At 40.2% G+C, this 6161-nt stretch overlaps 1 pseudogene; it reads right to left on the minus strand.

The window, feature by feature from the left end:
* Positions 1 to 309: 309 nt before the first annotated feature.
* On the minus strand, positions 310 to 5117 carry LOC129309425 (LRR receptor-like serine/threonine-protein kinase RGI5; annotated as a pseudogene).
* Positions 5118 to 6161: the final 1044 nt, after the last annotated feature.

The following is a 6161-nucleotide window of genomic DNA, read 5'->3' on the forward strand; positions in this document are numbered from 1 at the left end:
AGAAGCTTTTTGAGCCGTAAAATGATAAAAATTCGATTTTACTCAAATTTTCTGCACAGACATCCTGTGCATAAACTGAAAGAATTATTGCCAAAAATTTAGGCAGAAATACCGGAACCATTTGGAGTAGCATAAATGGCAAATTTTTGGTGTAACCTCACATCAACTCAGCCAACTATCCAGCAATTCAGTGCGGCATGAAAAATAAGCCAAAAGGAAGGCTTAGAGAGATGTCATGAAATAACATGGTTGCCACAATCACATGATGCAGACAAGATAACAGATACTTGTATTTCTTAAACTGTACAATGATAGCCGTTTGAATCCATCACCATAAATTTCTCTAGCATTCTACTCTCACAGTTCTCACACAACAGAATCTCTAACCCATTGGAAGTGAAAAATAGAAGAAAAAGGGGAAAAGAGAGAGAGAAGACATTTAACTTTGATTTGAGGACTGCTTTATTAGAGGCTGAGAGGTCTTTCCCACCTCCTCAGGTGGGCTCTTCACCTCCGTTAGCAGAGCCACCACCTCCTTCATCGTGGGTCGCTCGGCCGGTGAAGAGTTCACACAGAACATGGCAATTCCAAGAGTTTGAAGCATCTCTTGTACCATTTGATCTGGTAGGCCTTGGAGCTTTGTGTCTAGAATTGACACAGCTGGTTCAAAGCTTCCCATCTTCCTCTTGACCCACTTCTTTTGGAGAAGCTTTTTGAGCCGTAAAATGATAAAAATGCGATTTTACTCAATTTTCTGCACAGACATCCTGTGCATAAACTGAAAGAATTATTGCCAAAAAATTTAGGCAGAAATACCGGACCCATTTGGAGTAGCATAAATGGCAAATTTTGGTGTAACCTCACATCAAACTCAGCCAACTATCCAGCAATCAGTGCGGCATGAAAATAAGCCAAAAGGAAGGCTTAGAGAGATGTCATGAAATAACATGATTGCCACAATCACATGATGCAGACAGATAACAGATACTTGTATTTCTTAAAATGTACAATGATAGCCGTTTGAATCCATTACCATAAATTCTCTAGCATTCTACTCTCACAGTTCTCACACAACAGAATCTCTAACCCATGGAAGTGAAAAAATAGAAGAAAAAGGGAAAAGAGAGAGAGAAGACATTTAACTTTGATTTGAGGACTGCTTTATTAGAGGCTGAGAGGTCTTTCCCCACCTCCTCAGTGGGCTCTTCACCTCCGTTAGCAGAGCCACCACCTCTTCTTGTGGGTCGCTCGGCCGGTGAAGAGTTCACACAGAACATGGCAATTCCAAGAGTTTGAAGCATCTCTTGTACCATTTGATCTGGTAGGCCTTGGCGCTTTGTGTCTAGAATTGACACAGCTGGTTCAAGCTTCCCATCTTCCTCTTGACCCACTCCACTATGTGTACTCCATCCCCAACATGGGATTCAACAGCACTTCGCCCACTTAGTATCTCCAGCAAGACCACTCCATAACTGTAGACATCACTCTTCTCTGTTATGTTCATGGTGTAGCCATACTCTGCAATGGACGTTAAAATGGTTAAAAATAAACTTTCCTTCTTTGAATAGCAAAACACAGATCAATAAGCATGCCACAGCTTGGGTCATATTTTATAAGCTCCCACGAATTTAGAAACGGACAATTAAACAGGTATACTGAACATGAGCTCCTCGTCTGATAAAACTATGCTGAAATAAGCAAACCTAAGGGCATGATTATGTAAGGTTAAAAAGTAAGGTAGATCAGATACTTGCCTGGGGCAATGTAACCATAGGATCCAGCAACTCGGGACATTGCATGGTGATAATTTTTGTGAACTCATCAGCTTGGCAAGACCAAAATCTGCTAAATATGCCTCAAACTTGGATCTAGAAGTATGTTATTGCACTTCACATCTCTGTGAAGAATTGCTGGCCAACAGTCATGATGAAGGTATGCTAGACCATAAGCTGACCCGATGGCAATCTTGTACCTAGTTTCCCAGTCTAGGTACCTATTCCCTTGCAACAGCCGTCTTAGGTTACCATTTGGATGTAGTTATAAGGAGAAGCTTAACACTTCTGTTAGAACAATAACCTAGGAGCTTAACAATGTTCCTATGCCGGATGTGCCCAAGAATCTGAATTTCTGCAGCAAAGAATCGACAGTTTTCTTCCTTTGTTTGCTTTCCAAAGCTTCTTCACTGCTATCAACTCCCATTAGGGCATTCAGCCTTGTATACAACGCCAGAGCACCCCTTCCATCACATTCTCATCCTTCAAGCAATCCAAGATTTATCTACAGTGAAGTTTAATTTTTGAAATGGGATGAAAGTCCACGGATAGGAGAAATCCTCAGCTCCTGATGCAGATGTTGACGTTCCCAAAGATTTTTCAATCATGCTTGTGATTTCGTGTCACCCAAAATCCAAGATGCAATGACAATTATGGTAACTGAGGCAAGAATTACCAATATCAAAGCTATGGTTTTAGCAGATTTTAGACCACTTTTTCGAAGCAGACTAGAACATGTGGTCCCATCAAGGGATTCACAAAGATGGGTATTCTCAAAATATGAATTTGAAGATAGGGTTCTAAAGAAAGGAGTTACTGGGATTGGACCTGAGAAGTTGTTGTAGGAGATATTTAGGGAAGTAAGACTGGTGAGGGAACTAAGAACCTTAATTCCTCCATAAAGCATATTATGAGAAAGATCAAGTGACTGTAACTGTGTCAAACGGCTCATTGACTCAGGGATTTCTCCTGTAAATGCATTTGAGCTCAAGTCCAAACTGATGGTTAAGCTAGTAACATAACCTATCTCAGATGGGATGTCACCACAGAAGTTATTGTAACTCAAATCCAAAAGAGAACTTCTGCAACTTTTTCATGGATTTGGGACTGACCCGTGAGTAAATTATTATTGAGGATGAGCTTGTTCAAATAACTTAAGTTTCCAAAGCTCCAAGGAATTTCACCTGTCAAACTGTTTCTACTGAGATCTAGCTGCTCCAGTTTACAAGCTCCCAATCTGAGATGGGATGTCCCCAGTAATCTGATTATTATGAACATCTAGAAGCTCAAGAACTGTGATGTTCCCAATCTCTGCTGGCAAGCTGCCTGAGAAATGGTTCATGTACAAGTCAAGGAACACCAGATTCTGCAGTTGGCCAATCTCTTTAGGAATCTGTCCGAAAGCTGATTTTCCCCAAGCCTCAACCTCACTAGAGACTCACAATTTGAAACACTTGGTGGTAATTCTCCAGATAAGGAATTTCCCAGAAGCAAAAGCTTACTCAGCTTCTTCAAGCTGAAAATTTCATCTGGAATTGAACCTGTTAGCTTGTTCCTAGAAAGGTCAAGTGCATACAGTTCTGTACAGTTTCCAAAAGAGGCAGGTATGGTTCCAGACACTGAATTCCCCCACAAGAAAAAACTCTGCAAATACTTCAACCTGCCAACCTGCCATGGAATAGTACCGGATAACTGATTTTTGTCAAGCTGAAGAGTAGCAAGATTAGTGCAGTTGCTCAGTTGCCATGGAATTTTCCTGTGAGTGAATTGTCTGATAGATGAAGCTGTTCTAAAACCATCAGCTTTCCAAAATCATAAGGTATTTCACCCAAAAGTTCATTGGCAGAAGCATCAAACACAACAAGTGATGAACAATTGGAAATCTCAGCAGGAATTGGCCCAGATATGGCATTGCCCCAAAGAAGCAAGCTAGTAAGCTTTTGCAACTTACCCAGTTGAGGTGGTATGGAACCTGTCAGCTTATTCATGTGCAAATACAGATTCCTTAGCTCAGAACACAAGCCAAGCTCTGGTGGTACAGAACCAGAAATTTCTGTATCATAAAGTGCTAGTGTTTGGAGATTGATCAAGTTCCCGAATGTAGAGGGGAATAACACCTGAAAGTCCAGTGGCTGCAGCCCCAAATGTAGTGAGATTGGTGAGTAGCCCCAATTGTTGTGGAATTTCACCACTTAGATACGGATTACCCCCATTCGAAACTCTTGTAGAGATGTCAAAGAGCCTAATTGTGGTGGTATTGACCCATTAAGGAGATTGTCTTGAAGGCAGAAAACTTGAAGTGAAGTAAGATTAGCAAGTTGCTGAGGAATCCTCCAGTCAATCCATTAGAGTTCAAGAAAAGGAATTGAAGTGAAGAGAGTTTGCCGAGTTCTTCAGGAATGGAACCAGTGAGAGAATTTGATGAGATGTCAAGGAGGCGAAGATGGGAGAGTTGGCCAAAAGAGGTGGAATGGAGCCAGATGTATTAGTGGAGGACAGGTTGAGAAGTTGTAGATATGATAAAGAAGAAAGCTGGGAAGGCAGAGAGGAGAGATTAAGGAAAGTGTCTGAATAGATAATGAATGATGACTCTGTCTTGAGGGGAGCAAGTGACGCCATGCCATGAACAGGGGGTTGGCTTGATGGGTTCCATGAAGAGAGAAAGAAGAGGAGGATTTTGCGGAAGGGTCAGCTGAAGATATAAGGGAAAGAAGGGCTTGTCCGTCAGGAGAGAGAGAGGAGACTTGTTCAATCTTTATCATGATCAACCAGAAGAAGACAGAGAAAATAACAGAGATGGGTAACACTAGAAGGAACAATATTTCCCATTTAGGGAAACGAATATGACTTAATGGTGAAAGTGAAGAAGGCTAATAAGAACTGGGTCTAAGTCTAGTGGAGTCAGTCGTCCTGCTGTTGAAGATGGTGATGAAGATAATAAAAGTCCACTCTAGGAGACAACATGCATGTGAAGGAGGTTTCTACTGAGGAATGATGCTTAAATTTCACACTATCGTTTTCAATACTTGCGTGGGAAACAAAAGAGCTATTGGAATCTATCTTTATGAAGGAAGTGAAAAAAACTGGTAAAAAAAGAAGAGTATACCTCTTCCTCTGCGTTGCCAGAAAATGCATTTGCCTCCACTTACTCTTGCATAACTGTTCTTTTTTAGTGCTAATGGTGGTGGAAAGGACCGTATGATAGCTATTCCAAGTTCTGGCTTTTCGAGAGCCATAGATAACCATTACTGGGTTCCATGATTGGCATGAATGCTTACAGGTATTGAGGTTTAGCTCGGCGATGGTAGAGAAGAGGGTGAGCTTTTTTTGAGTTCAAAGCACCTGGAGAACCTCCACTCCCAGATATATGTTGCATTTAAATACCATGCCTAGTTTTTTATTTGTTGGTTTGGCTTCTTAGGTTGTTCAATGTACCATATTGCCCTGCTTTTGGCGCTATTTGTCTCTGAGCAGAGCCGTTTACATAAAATATTGAGTGATCAGTGGGCTTCATCAACAGCGGCTCTTTATTTCTGAAATACTTTTAATATGTTTTATTTTTATAAAAATTGGCCGGGACAAGACCCGGTTTGGCTTATTAGGTTGTTCAACTGTACCATATTGCCCTGCTTTTGGCGCTATTTGTCTCTGAGCAGAGCCGTTTACCTAAAATATTGAGTGAGCAGTGGGCTTCATCAACAGCGGCTCTTTATTTCTGAAATACTTTTAATATGTTTTATTTTTATAAAATTTACTATAAAATTAATCAATACAAAAAGTCTCATCATTAAAGGGATTGGGTTAGTTAATAAGAAGAAGAAATGGAATCTAAGTTTTACTTGGACAAAATCAGATCAATAGCTAAGTTTTCTCCAACCTCATTAGGAAAAGTCGTCGTCGTCGTCGTCTTTTTTTTCCCTCTTTTTGCCACAACAACATTTGTAAAGCTAACAGATAACAGTTAACTAGATTAATTGCCAGCTCCTATGACTCAAAATGGAATCTTTCTGCTTAATATTTTTAACAATGAAAGGAAATTTAGTTAAAGTGAAGACAAAGAAGTGACTGTTTGTCTATGTATTGTTTATATACCAAAGCTTAGAAAGGATAAATAAATAAAACAAGGTTTTAACATGATCAAAGTAACCTTTTTAGATTTTGGATTAACCCGTGTCAAAATTCCATAAAATCTCAAAACTCAAACACAAACAAAACTGTGCTGAGGCTAAGTTGTATAGTGAGAACTCTATAATTATCCATCTGGGGTGGTAAGGTAAGGTGGGTTTTATATTGGGACAGTAGCAAGAGATTCAGAGCTTGAGGTCCATGTTTATGTGCAAGTGTTGATCTTGGAGTGAGAACGCCTTCCTTGGGAACAGGAAGAGCACT

The sequence above is a fragment of the Prosopis cineraria genome, unplaced genomic scaffold (assembly GCF_029017545.1).
Source record: "Prosopis cineraria cultivar Desert tree isolate PC_DT_omini unplaced genomic scaffold, ASM2901754v1 PC1, whole genome shotgun sequence".
In the NCBI taxonomy this organism is placed as follows: Eukaryota; Viridiplantae; Streptophyta; class Magnoliopsida; order Fabales; family Fabaceae; genus Prosopis; species Prosopis cineraria.